This window comes from Clarias gariepinus, chromosome 9 (assembly GCF_024256425.1).
Source record: "Clarias gariepinus isolate MV-2021 ecotype Netherlands chromosome 9, CGAR_prim_01v2, whole genome shotgun sequence".
NCBI classification, from domain to species: domain Eukaryota; kingdom Metazoa; phylum Chordata; class Actinopteri; order Siluriformes; family Clariidae; genus Clarias; species Clarias gariepinus.
The window spans coordinates 25,901,568-25,916,576 of NC_071108.1; the positions used below are offsets into that span (position 1 = coordinate 25,901,568).

The 15,009-nt window shown below is 37.7% G+C and overlaps 1 protein-coding gene across 2 annotated transcripts in view; it reads left to right on the forward strand.

The window, feature by feature from the left end:
* Positions 1–1,013: 1,013 nt before the first annotated feature.
* The window catches only part of prickle2a (prickle homolog 2a), a 46,905-nt gene continuing 32,909 nt past the window's right edge, over positions 1,014–15,009 (forward strand). For both annotated transcript variants that reach the window (XM_053504792.1, XM_053504793.1), the window contains exon 1: positions 1,014–1,305. The gene's annotated coding sequence lies outside the window, so the exon portion shown is untranslated. The remainder of the gene's footprint in view (positions 1,306–15,009) is intronic.

Sequence of the window (15,009 nt, forward strand, 5' to 3'; positions counted from 1 at the left end):
CTTTTTCCCCCTTGGCCTGAAAGTGATTATGATTTATTGAGCTTGCTACAGTGCAAGCAGTTGCCTACTGGAGCTGTGCATTCAGCAAGAGTTATTGAATTACTGTCCAGCACGCTTGGGCTACATACTTGGTTGGTGGACATTCATCTCATGATCTGATCAGAGCCTCTGTAAATACAGAATTATATTAAAGACACATTGAGTCGCCTTTAGATCAGGAAATTTACAGCCGCCATTCCTACATTTGTTCAGCTTGGCTGTTCAACTTGTTCTCTCTATATGATTATAACCCTTAGAATCTGTTAGTGTGTTCGCATACTGAGTTGTCTTATATTTGTTGCTGACATTGAAATAAATCGAGCTGAATTTCAGTAAGCGTTTTCAATTTGGGAAAAAAAAATTATAGCTTTAATATATCTGTGATGCCATGCATGGTAGTGTTTGACAGGAAAGATAATGCTGGTACACACAGGGGGCATGTTGACATTGAGACAATCATTTAAATTACCTCAAGCTATCATATTCACAAAGGCCACTTGTCATTTCGCCCGAAATGTGCGGAATGGCATAAAAACTACTGTAATGGATTTCTTCTCAATCTCTCTCTCTTTCTCTCTCTCTCTCTTATTCTGTGTGTAAGTGTTGGTGAGTGTGTGCAGACCCCTCATACTGTTCTTTCCCTTTACTCTATGTCTATCTACTTTATGTTCTTTTCCTGTACTTGATTATACCCCATCAACTGCCCCCCTCTCTCTTCTTCCCTCTCTCTCTCTCTCTTCCTCTCTTTCTTCTTCCATCCCTCTCTCTCTCTCTCTCTCTCTCTCATTCTGAGCACCCTTGTGATTCTAATTAAAGTCAGTCATCTCAGTTGTGATTGGCTGAGAGCAGATGACTCACACCTACAGGGGTTTTAGAGGTGGTGGTGGGGGGGGTGCTCTATCTCTCTTAGAGAGGAGAATGCATGCTTGCTTCACATGCACTGTTCGTACAAAGGCGTGCACACGCACACACACACACATACACACACACACACACACACACAAACACACAAGCTCACTCATTCGTTCTCTCCACAGTCAGATGCAAGCTGAGCTGAACGAAGCATAACAGAAGAAAAAGCCAGAACTAAAGAAAATCCTCTGCATCTCCCAGGAGGTTGATAGAAGAGGAAGAGTTCAGCCATCTCTCTTTTTCCGTCTCCCTCTCTCCAACTCCTCCCTGAATCCTGCCTGAGCCTGAAAGTCAGCAAGGCAGAGAAATAGTGGTGGGAAACAAGAAGAGAAAACAGAAAGAGAAAAAGAAAAGGTAAGTCTCTGTGCATGCCTTTCAGCCAGTGAAACTGCCATTCATAGAGGATGTGCACATATATACATGTTCTGTATCATCTCCTTTGATCCTTGATCTTTTTTCTTTGATCTTTCTATATAGCTATATAATGCATGGATCGAGAGCTCGGTGTGATGCTGCTGATGCTGGTGCTGCTTGTAAATTGCTCAAATGTTTTTATTTATTTGTGAAAATGCAAATGTCTAGGAATCTCCTGAAAGTTTTCTGGAGAGCAGTTGTGGCGCAGTTACAGTTCAACCACCATGTGATGTGGTGTATGTGTGTGTGGTTGGGGGTGGAGGGGTGGCTGTATATAAATGGGCACATCTGTATGCATCTGTGTGTGTGTGTGTGTGTGTGTGTGTGCGTGTGTGTGTGTGTGTGTGTGTGTGTGTGTGTGTGTGTGTGTATACATATATGCCCATGCATTTGGATGGGGGTGTGAGGTGGCACGCAGGACAGAGAACAGTGTGTAGGAATGTACTGGTGAGTGGTCTGTGTCTCTTGGTGGTTACACGCATACACAGCTTGATGGGGTTGCTTGGGGAGGTGCGAGATTGTGTACTTTTTGGTCTGTGTATGTATTGTGAGAGTGTGTTCATCTCGGTATGCTTGTGTGAGTGTGAAGCTTGTTTAAAGCCTTCCCGGCTCTGTCACAGTGTGGGTGGAAACTGAGATCTTTCTGCCTGTGATTTTTGTGTGTGTGTGCATGTGTGTGCATGTGTGTGTGTTTGTGAGGGAGAAAGAGAGAGAGTGTGTGAAAGAAAGAGGGAGTGATGGAGTGAGAAAAAAACGGCAGTTGCAGAGGAGTGAGAGATCTCTGACAGAACAGTTGAGAGGGATGACTGTCAAGCCAGCTCTCTCTCTCTCTCTCTCTCATCCCCACTTCACTTTGTTTCTTCATTCTGCATTTTTGTCCCTTTCAAATCTATCTATCTATCTATCTATCTATCTATCTATCTATCTATCTATCTATCTATCAGTAATACATTTCACTTTTTGTACTGATGCTTCTATTGCTTTATGCTTCTTCATATAATTTACACCACCCAGGATAATGCACATTAATAGTAATAATGGTCTTATAATATATTTTCTCAGTTAAATGTTTTCTACTTGTGTGAGAGTCGAAGACACACAATTTCACAAACGACTCCAACTGTACTAACATTTTTACAGTAATATTTAAGACTATTCCAGTGCTTTCTGGCTGAAAGTATCTCTGTGGAGAGTAAGAACACACACACACACATGTACACACACACACACATGTACACAAGCACAATTATAAAACAGTATAAAACAGTAAAACAGTCTGATGTTCAAGTTCCAGGTTTGAGTTTTGACGTAATTCAGTCCTGCTCCTCTGCATAATGGCAGTAAAAAATGCATTATGATGACAAGCACAATCCATTAGAAACCTATTTGTTTGTGCGTGAGCGTGTGGTTGCATAAGGACACATCAGCAACTAAGGCAGATTTCTGTTATCTGGCGGAATAAACAGAAACCAGATCCACATCGGCGAAATAAATTGCTTCTATTTTCCCCACCGTTATTTTGCCTTTTTTTCCTTCCATGGCAAATTATTATGTGGCACATGAGCTATTTCGAATCCCACTGCAGGTTCTCTTCTGCCATTCTTTCTCCTGTTTTTGACCTGATCTCTCTCCCTGCTGACAAACGGAGCCCTCAAAGCCTATCTGAGCTTGTTCAGCTTCTGCTTAGGTGGAGGGGGTTATGGCGTTATTGCGACAAAAAAAAAAAAAAAAAAAAATCAGACGCATTGTTCTATTTCTCTCCCTCTCGCCCCCTCGTTCTGCCTTTTGAAATTTTGATGTTGGATGGTAACCCACTGTGAAATTGCGTCATGCTTGGGTGGGTTGTGCGGAGCCAGAAGTGCCAGCTATATCTGGCCATCACTAGATTCTGATTTCTGGGCTCTGTATATGTTTATTAGAAAATACCAAGATGGAAGCTTTACATTTATCACAATAAGTCCCACGATTGAATTTCTGTTTTCACAGACTGTAACTTAATTAATGATTGATCTTTTAAAAGACGTCAACATTGTTTCCTTTTGAGGACTTTTAATGGCAAGTTTTCCATATCACATCTGGAGTGATAAAAAAAAAATGATTCACACACACATTAGTAATTATCCAACATGACACTTTGTTCATACATTTACTGTTTCCGGATTAATTAAGTAATTTATTTTGAGAACGTATGTATACAGTACTTAGAGTGTCTCAGAACGTCTCAGACGTTCACTTCCGGGGTGTGGAAACGTCTACAGTACATGTACACGGCTGTATCACCGCCTGACATCACAGATACAAAATACAGTAATAGTATGTTATTTGCACACCATCTTGCCTAATTTTGTCTCAACAGCCAGAATTTCTTTTTTCACTATTGTCAGGCTGCAAAAAAAACCAAAAAAAACCAAGTATTGTACTGTATGTACTGCATACACACACACACACACACACACACACACACACACACTGAGCTGCAACTTAGTTCACCTGTGTAAAACAACTGAAAGATGTTATACAGCAATGATGTCATTGATGAAACTTACATAACATGAGAAAGTAAGGGAGGCTTTCTACAAAAGCCTGGGCATAGCATTCATAAATATATATATTTTTATTATTATTTTTTTTTTAATTAGGCCTACCTTCTGTAATGCACCTCCTGTATCTGCCTAAAAATAAATATCAGAAACATAAAAAAAGAAAAGAAATCCCAGGTGCGTTTCAAAATGGCAGGAAATTCCCTGAGGGGAAGACAGGAAGAAGCCCCAGATGATGAGCCAAATTAGCAGAGGGTATAGACGCATACAGTACAAACACAAAAACAAATGCTCAAAGGACATGGAAAGAGAACGCAGAAATATTCACCAGATGATGGCAGGTTTTTTTTGGTTTTGTTTTTTCCACCAGCTTGGATAGCTAACAGCTGCAAGGGCATTGGACGGAGAGATAAGTCACAGAGGGAGAAGTCTTGCCAAGACATCCCACTGGTGGTAAATTAGTGTATATTGAATGCTGTTCATCTCTCTTTTCTTTTTGTTCGTCCTTGCATTCACTGTTCTTAATGCTAGTGCACTCTAGCTTTTGGCAAAATAATATTGTAAACAAAGGGCTATCATAGGTACATACAAACAAATGTTATGAAACCTCAAACCCTGTTAGGTATAATATTTTAATATTTCAGGAATTAACCGGGGAACCGCCTTTCGATACCTACCATGTGTCACAACAGGGTATAGTCTGGCACCCAATCTGGTCATAGTGTCTGGGTGTCAATTCCTCTGCCTGGTTATGTAAAATGGCCTTATGGCATGTCTAAGGTAGACATAGAGCGAACGTTAAAAAAAAAAAATAGCTGATAGGCTGGACCGTCCATATTAAAAAATAAAAAGTGTGTTTGTTTATGTGCACTTTTGTCATCAGGTTGCCCTTCTGTAGTTTGCTGATTGATGCCAGGATGTAGTGTGGAGGAGTAATTTTTTTTTTTCTTTCTCTCACTCGATGACATTTACAGTGTAGTATTCATATAGGCCCTGCCTGACCTTTGGAGCTCATGGATAAAGCCCTGTCAGATTGGTTTTGATACATAATACATGACACAGATCAGATGGCTCAGCCTCAGTACCGGAACACTTGCTTCAGGTCGGCGACTGCAGACGGAGCTTGGTGTGTGCTGAGTGTCCACTCTCCTGTCTCTCAGAGTTCCACATCCTGTGGCGCTAAGCGAGAGGTGTGAGAGTAACACGCTAACCTTCCTGTTCTCGCCTACATTTCCCATCTGTCCCTCCTCTCCAGCCATCTGGCCCTTCATGGGGTAATTAGCCAATCAGCTGCTCTGACGAGAAGGACTCGCAATAGGTTGTATGTATTATCTGTTAAGTAATGGTAGGTTAATGTTGAGGAAAGTTTTTTTTAAATGTAGTTTTCGTCATATCTTTGTCATGACTATGAAATGAAAGAATGATGAGCACTACATTGGCAGCACACACAATTCATATGTTCTACAAAACTGTCTGTTTAAACTGTATATATATATATATATATATATATATATATATATATATATATATATACTATGTAGAAGAATGTTTTCCTGTGTTACTGTATATACTGTACAGTACGTGTGTGTCCTGTTTCCCCATACAGACATAATGTTCTTGAAATAATTCTCAAACTAAGTTCACTCCTTAGACATTTAAAGGCAAAGAAATGACCAGACCATAGAGTTGGTTACAGTAATAACCTATGAGAAAATTATATTGATTATTAAATATATATTTGTTATGGACTTCTTTCCCATATGTAGTTTAGATTGTGTTTCAGTGATGCTTTAAGCTTTACAGTAAAAAAAAAGAAAAGAAAAAAGTAAAAAAAAAAAATAGATTAGATTAGATTATGGTTTAAGCTCATGCTAAAAAAAAAATTTGTCTCGATTTCACTTTAAACAACACTGTGAATAACAATTGAAGATTATGACCAGGGTTGATTGTTAAATTTCCTAGCAATAATGGGACATTTCATCTGGCATTTTAGATAAAAATATCACATTAAACAGGACAAACCATTAAAAAAAAAAAAAAAAAAAAAGAACAGAAAAGCAGGGCCACAATATCAGACACTTGTGAATAAAATTGTTATTTAACCCAAAGGCACCAGAGAGCTTTTAAAGCTTGTGCTGAATTTACAACCTGAAACTTGAATCATTGGCAAGCTGTTGTTTCAATTCAAATCAATTAAAGTACTTAGAACTACCAAATGGATCTTAAATCTGTAAATGTAATTGTTAATTAATTGATTGATTGATCGATTGATTGATTGATTGATTGATTAATTGATTGATTGATTGATTGATCGATTGATTGATTGATTAATTGATTGATTGATTTTTTAAATATTTGATGTTTTATTGAATGTGACAATCTTTAAACTCACGGCAATGAACCAAACAACAATAAACTCAAAACTAGAGGAAGAAGTGATTTGCGTGAAAGATTCTATTTTCTGCAAATGCTGTGATAGATTTTTAAGGAATTCATAAATTTTGTAGAATGTAACAAATAAAAGTTTGCCTTTTGTAAATTGATTCTGAATAAAAAAAAAGTCACCAAATGATTCAATTAATTGACTCGAACAACAGAGGAGCCAGCTGTTTCTCACTAAAGCTTTCGAACTTTCTGTAAGCAAATCAGCCAAGATACACTGAATTACAGTATGCTTTAGTTTCATTAATGGTATGATGGAAGTCAACAGCGTTAAAAATGTGTTGGAAAGATTTGTGGCTCAAGATGTCTGCTCAATATTCTAAAGGAGATCTGTTGAGACGGAGCATACCACTGAAACACTTTGAATTCTTCGTCTGTTCTTGCTCTGGGATGTCCCAGAAGGACTTGTAAATGTCACCTTTTGAAGTGTAATGGCCTTAAAGGCCTCCTAACCCATGGAATCTCTAATTGTCGACCCAAATGTCCTCCAGAACACTGATCATGACTCAGTGCTGTCACAGTTGTTCAATTAACTGTCGCTAAAACCAGAAGATTTTTTTTTTTTTCCGACATGGGATAGTTAACCTTGGGGGTCTCCATGCGGAGCAGAAGTTCATCTATCTGCTCTGTGTAACTGCTGTACATTCAGATGAATAGCAAAGTTTGCACATTGGACATAAAACCACTGCATGCATGTGCCATGTGACTGTTTGTGGGCTCGAATTGATCTGTTGGGTCATGTTTGTGATTTTGTATCGATCAGAGACACACAGCTTCGCTAGACCTCTGATTTTGAAATATAATTTGTTGCCTTTCCTACATTGATATTGCAGCTGCTCTGTTGAAAGTGGCAGCAGATGTTAGATACCACGTATCAATCTGTCAGCGAGATCGATATTATTGTGCAAACTTGTTTATAGAGTGTTCATGCAGAGACTTTTTTTTTTTTTTCCGTTCCACATTTAGTCCTGGAGATATTCTTCATGCTGAGTTCAGTACCCACGATGCTCTGCATGTGGCCTACCCCGGAATCCCACAAACATGCCGTTAACGAGGAGCAGATTTATCCGTTAATTAATCCTCTTCATCATCACAATCCAGGAGACCAAAACCCTGACATTTAGGGTCATTAATAATTCGCAACAGTAAAGCCACATCATGGAAAGCCACACACTAAATATAGCCAGCTTACATTAAAAACGCCGGGATTTGGTCTCAGGTTGAGCTTGCACTTTTGTTTGTCTATTAGAGTCTGGGGGTGCTTTGCTTGTTTTCAGTGGGGATTTTATTAGTAAACTGCTTCCATTTGAGAGAGTCTGCGGTTTTGCAGACCTGATTGCTTTTGTGAGCTTCAAGTCTCCAAAGGCTGCATTATACAGAAACTTAGACACTGATGTGTGTCATAACAGCCTCCAGTTGCCATGACAACTAGCGCAACCTGTCATCAGTCTTCTAAATGCATATTCCGCTGCCGTCTGAATAAATACTTTGGCATTTCGGTATATCATAGTGCTCAGTGGAGGTGCTCCTGTACATCATGCATCTTAACAATGAATGTGGCGACTCTTTAAGTTAACCCAAATCCTTACCTGCGTGGCATCAGCATGCTGCTGGATGCTTTCAAATCGCTGCTGATTGCATATGTAAAGTGTGCGTGACTTTATGTACAAAGAACAAATGACACTTCAAGATGACAAGCTTTTGTGTTGTCGGGAAGACGCCACGGCTCGTTATTAAAAGCTCTTTTGTTAATCAGGCGCTTGGTGAAAGTGTAAAAGCATCGAAAATGAAAGGCAGGAAAGTGAGTCATGTTTGTTAAATCACTTTGCTCGTGTCTGTATCATGCACAGGGCTTTTTCAATGAATGGATGGATGGATGGACGGGTGGATGGTTGGGTGGATGGTTTAGTGGAACAACAGGCATAGCAGCTGTTGTGGTGTAAAAAGTCTTGCATTCATTTTCTGTTTTATAGTTTATCATTGGTCAGGAAACAACCCATCTGTTTGCAATATCATTCGTCATAAAAAAGAGAGTCATATTCTTATCTATCTATCTATCTATCTATCTATCTATCTATCTATCTATCTATCTATCTATCTATCTATCTATCTATCTATCTATCTATCTATCCATTCTAAATCTATCTATCCATTCTCTATATATAAATTATTACTAATAAGGCCAAAATTAATCATGAAAATCTGTTTTGCCTTCAATAAACAACAAACATCTGCAACTGTAATCATAAATATAACTCTGCTGTCAACACAAGAACCCTAAGGATGATGGTGGGAGGTCTAGTCTAGATTTACATTGGCTCCTTTCTTTTCTGTAATGATATACTCATGCAGCTCATAAATTGTTCACATATGGAGGGATAAACGCACCTTAGCTGTTACTGGACTTATAGGCTTAGACTAGCAAAAAAGTATATACATTAATGGCGTTCTTTCAAATCAAAGACGACCACATGAATGCACACATTAGCCTAATGGAATAATGTGTGATATCAACTTATGCAAGTTTTTTTTCCCCTCCGGTCGAGGTCATTTTATTCTTGTTTATGAAGATGCGTATGATGTTTATGAAATGTTATGAAAGGCTTCTGGACAGGGCTAAAGAGAAAGTTCTGGACAAGTCATACTAACAGCACTGCAGCTTGTTCCTGCTTGTAACTAACCTGCCCTGTTAAGTAGGAAGTAGGAGGGAGAGAGAAAGAGATGGAAGGAGAGCTCTAAAAAGCATAGCAACAAGAGACCTTTTTTTTTGGAGCTGTGCAGGAATAACAAAGCCTCGATGCGCAATGCCTGCAAGCAAACGAGCATGTTTGTGCATCATCTGTGCAGGTTCCTAATGTCCCTTAGTGTCATTGGCTGCATCGTCATGTGCCAAGTGGAAACATATCTCAATGTCAAGCATGTAGGAGTGACCTGGTACTTCGAACTCCATCCAATGGCATCTAACATGACTCATGCGTGCCACCTGTCATAGCAGCACTATGGGAGCAAATTTGGCCTGCAGTATGGATTCGGCATCACACCTAGCATCAGAAAGACAAGCGAACAAATGGAAACTATCCTGCTTTTTTAATTTCTGCACTGCATGAGTGCAATTTGCCTGTTGAAATGCTGCGTTCCTATTTCAGGCCATCCCACACACTTTCAGTGACACACGCATGCGCGCACACACAGAGGCACACGCAAAGTCATTGTGTGCGTTTCCCACACATGTGAAGAAAGAGAACTGAAATTTGTCACTGTCTAATTACAGTGTTCTGCTGCCCAAGGAGATGTTTCTTTTCTCCTTTATTTATTTATTTATATCTATTTTTTTACACGGTAGAGAGAGAAGGGCGATGATGGAAAAGCTCCTGCTTTAACTTTCAGGAACAGTCTTGTGGCAATTAGCACAGCAAGCATCGGGGCAGGTCAAAAGCAATTGAACCGGAATTGTGTATGTGCATGTGTCTGTGTATGTTTGGTGTGTGAAAGGAGCCTGGATAGTTGCATTAAAAAAATCTCCTGCTACGCTATGCAAAGTCTGTTTCTTATCATTTGTTTACAAGCCAGCACGAACATTTGGGATTCATTACAAGGCCCAAATAAACGTTGCAATATTTCTATTAACACAGCAATATGGAGCAGTAACTGTAAACCATAATAACAAACGCTCATAATGAGCAAAACAAGTCATTTGCTTCGGTGAAATTACTTATTTAATGCTTTTACCATTTAGTCCTTCATTTATCTACTTCATACACTTTATATTCTTCAATAAACAGGAAAAGTGACATTCCTCATTTACTTTAGGACTAAACAGAGTTTGGTTAGACTATAGTGATGTGTGAAATCTCTTTACCCGTCTACTCAAAATTGTAGCCATGGAAACCATGACAATGCAAAGGTGTACCGGGAGAGATTTTTAAAATAGCCTGGAGCACCAGAACTGATACACAATCAGTAACATTACCTACTAAACACAGCGTTTTGTAAACCTTATCCATTGACCTGTTTGTCAGATAAAAGATAAAATCCAAAATTCTCCTCCTATTCAGTATCCTGCCAATTGTGCCTTTATAAAAAAAAAAAAAAAAACATTTACTGCAAAGAGAGGAGAAATGAGAGAAAATCTCAGCTCTTCGTCTTTATGTTCATGTGGGCTTCTGTGAAAGAGGTCAAGAAAAAGAGTGCATAAGTATGATTAAACAGAAAAAAGAGCTCATAATGGCCCATTCTTTTGAGTATTTGCAGCCCTAATGAAGGCTGCACTTAAATGTCTTTGAGTAGTGTAATACAGAGCTCTATTGAGAGGGGGTATATATATATATATATATATATATATATATATATATATATATATATATATATCCAGTATATGTATTTGGAAATGCATTTTTATGCTTTTTACTGCACGTTTTATGTATGTGTGTGTGTGACTATGTGAGCATGTTTGGATCTGTGGTAGAAGGATTGCTAACCCCAGCGCTTCATTTGCTGTTAGTATGGATGGCAGCATACAGCTTTCAATAACAAAAAGTGCTGAGCTTCTGTTCTGCTGAAGGCAGCAACACAGCCGTATCTCTCGTCAGAGTTCATATTAATCATATTTCACTACACTACAGCACAGCAAACTTTAATACCGTGATCCCTTTTTTTATGTAGACTTCTGTATGCTAGTCTTTTATTTTTGCTAAATAAACAATAAACTCATTGCCTTGTGCTGTTATTGAAATATACATAACAAGGGCATGGCTCTCTTCAATACTATTAGAATAAATAAATAAATAAATAAATGAATTAATGAATAAAGTATGACACATATTACTTTTTACATGATTGTAATGTGTTAATTTGTCAGGTTCCCATGATATACTGTATATGAGTGTTGTTCAAGTCAAACCGGGACTTGCAGGTAAAACAGTAAAACATCTGAATAGTGCGAACGTTTTAAAGAAGGCTGGGCGTCCGTCAGTGACGATCCTGGTCGAGGTGACTCAGAGCCCACGGCAGTCAATCCAATGAAGCATTAAGCAATCTGATCTTTGAAAATTGACGGAAAACTTACAGTATGTCAACTTGAAGATAAGACGCATCTGTCTGTGGAAACTATACACACCAGCTTTTACTCCCATAATTGCATTCTGTTATTCTGGATTTTTTATTTACCAATAATTTATTAGAAATAATTAGTATGTACAGTACAATAACATACAGTATTTACAAACAGTGTATACAATACATACAGTATTTACAAAACATACCAACAGTATGTTGAAAAACATACAGTATTAGATCATTCTGTGTGAGCAGCACTGTTTTAAAAAATAAATCAACATCTCCTGACCAATCACAATGAAGTACAAGGATCACTATCAAGTTCACTTTTTGAAAACATCAAGAAAGCATGAACAGAGCAGGAAAATAGCAAGAATACTTTATTATTATAATACTAGAGGTGCCTACAGTAGTTGTATCAGAAGAACAAAAAATGATGAACAAAAGAACCAAACGCAGCCAAATGGCTGAGCCAGTGTTGCCAAGGTGGATTTGAAGTTCGCTGGATGTCTGTCTGTCCTCATTGCCCATCATTAGCACAATGAACAACATGATGTTCCACAGTGCTGGGCCAAAATCAATCAGCTATCTGGCCAGTGACTGAATTGTGGTGCTACAGTAGATTCATTTGTTGTGTTTTTTTTTTTTTTTCTCTTTTGTTAGTTCTGTTCTGTATTATTGTTGGCTCATCAGTTTACAGTCTAAGATGAATTGTTTAGAATCGATTTTCAACCTTTAAAAAAACGAATTCATTCATGAGACTAATAGATAACATAAATAACACATTGTTAGGCTGTAAATGCTGTAATCATTACACTTTTTATCTATACACTGGCAAAAAATATTAGCGTGTCTGTATAAAATTATAACAATATAGCAGTGAAATGTTGAAACGGAGTGAAAAGAGCATAGACGGCACTCACCTCATCCATTATTCTGACCTTTATGTCACCCTCTCTGACACAAATTATACAATGTTGTCCGCTTTGTCTCTATTAAAGTATAGGAATATTTATTAATGATCTCGTTGTGATTTAATGAGAGTACTGTATCCTTCGGATGTATGTAATAATTTGCAAATTGACTGTAAAAATAGATAAATTAACTGGTGGTAGATCGCCAATAAAATTACAATAATTACAAGATATTTGAAATCCATGTTAAATTAAGACATAAGTGGTCCACATAACATGGTGATGTTCTGAGTGTGTGAGCAGTTTTGAAAACGTGAACTCATGCGTGAAAAGATACTTATTAGAAATTGTAGGGGGAAAAAAATTCGAACTGACTCACCCTCCTGGATTACTTAATAATCTATGAAATTCAAAGACATTGGAAAATTATTTTAACTCATGTGCGATGAAACCAAATCAAAACATCAGACATAATTGCAGAGGAACCAATTAGACGTCCATGTTCAAGTTTATTCTATGTATTTTGTCATTATAATAGTACACGAAATTATCAGCTCTCTCTCTTTTCCTTTTTTTTCTCTGTCTCTCTCTCTCTCTCTCTCTCTCACACACACACACACACACACACACACACACACACAAACACAGCTGTCCGAGGTCATACATTTTCAATCAAAGCCTTGTTTTGTGTGATCCAGATAAGCTGTGTTCAGAATGTAACGGATATGATTGGATTACGCTGAGCAAGACTTGTTTATTCTTTTCTCTGTGCAATGGCATGACAGCAACATAATCTGCTCAATAATATCTCACTGACATGGATTCATATCAGTAACATAGTAATAATGTGATACACTTATGTTATTAGTCCAACAGCGATTTCAGTGGGAAAAATGTTATATTCAGACAGCACTCATAGTTTAGATTATATTTAAAGAGTGCACACATGTGTACATATTTAGATATAAAACACAGATAGGGTGCATAACTCAAGTACAGTACAGTAGACATCACTTATATAAACTTAGTTAAGGAGGTGGTAACCAGGGCTTTGACCAAATACACAGAAATGTCATGAGTACTACACACTTTACTAATGTTAGACTTCCATTCCTCAGTGTTGATTTTATTGAGTTAGGTAATATAATAAATTAGCATTTAGCTAATGTTGCAGCATTGTAACACTTAGCTAACATTTCTTTACAACAATCAGTTAACGTTACAAATTTCAGATAACATTTAATTACAGCATTCGAAAACAGCAATCAGTTCACAATACAGCATTCAGCCAATCTTACAACAAGCAGCTAACCTTATAGCCATCAACTAACATTACAGCAATTAACTATTGTTCCAACAGCTAATCTTACAGCTATCAGCTAACTTTACAGTTATTAATCAATGTTCCTGTTTAGCTAACGTTACAGCATTCTGCTAACATTACCGCTATCTGTAACTTTACAATAATTAACTAATGTTAACAGTTAGCTAATGTTAGCACTATGCGCTAACTTTACAGCAATCAACTAATTTCGTTACATTTCGTTACATTTGTTGTATAATCTGCCATGGCGTGTCTACCATAAAAATCCCTATTATTTAGCTTTTAATACACAAACACTAAGATAGTAGCACAAGAACATGTTAACGTATAAACTTGTGAGTTGTCTTGTAACCTGTACCTTGTTAGAGCAGTTTTTATAGATACTGTAAGCATTACTGACTAGGTAGTCCAACCCCACTGTGGTATAAATACACCATTATTGCCCCAAATTTGGTATAACCTGGCTGTTACATGCATACTGTATGTATTGTTGTTTTTCCTTTATCCTGTTGCAACAAAAGGTTAAAGCACACAAATGTATAGGATATGTTTGTATGCTGTAGTGTTACGATTTTTTTTCACTGGAACTAAAGGGCCTATGAAGACATGGTTTGCAAAACTTGAATGGCCCCCAAAGTGCTCTGACATCAACCGCCACTGAACACCTTTCGGGCGAACTGAAACGCTGACTGCACAGCACCCCAGGCCTTTTCAACCCACGTCATTCACTGACCTCAGTGATGCTCGTGTGGCTGAATGAGCAAATACCCCCTGCCATGTTCTAAAGGCTTGAGGGAAGCCTTCCCAGAAGAGTGAAGGTGAACGAAACAGCACTAAATCTGGCATGGGATGTTCAGGAGAAAACAAATCCAGACTCTGCTAATACAATGACTTTTACTTTTTATAATATTAATAGATACTGAATAAAAAAAGATTGATAACTAACTAATGTCTATACATGACAGTTGATGTCTTTGTTTATTATTATCAACAAATCATTAGGTTCGCTGATTATTGTAACAAGTAACAAGTGATAAGTATCAATGACACTATTACACTGTTATTGGCTCATTTCTAACTATGAAAAACTGTTTATGCAATTTTTGTCGCTGCAATATTTGTACTCATAATTACTATCTAATACTGAGTTAAGTCCTTGTATTATACACAATCATAGATGATCATGATTATATATGTTTTTCCACCCGCTTTTAACCTTTAGATCACATACACTAACTATGTGTGTATAAACAGGAAAGGATCATGTCTTGTCATTTGTAGTTCAGTGTTAGATAAATGTCAAGTGCACTATTAAAATATGTTGGTGATATGTATTTAACATTTGAGCCTTTCTGTGGACCTTATGATA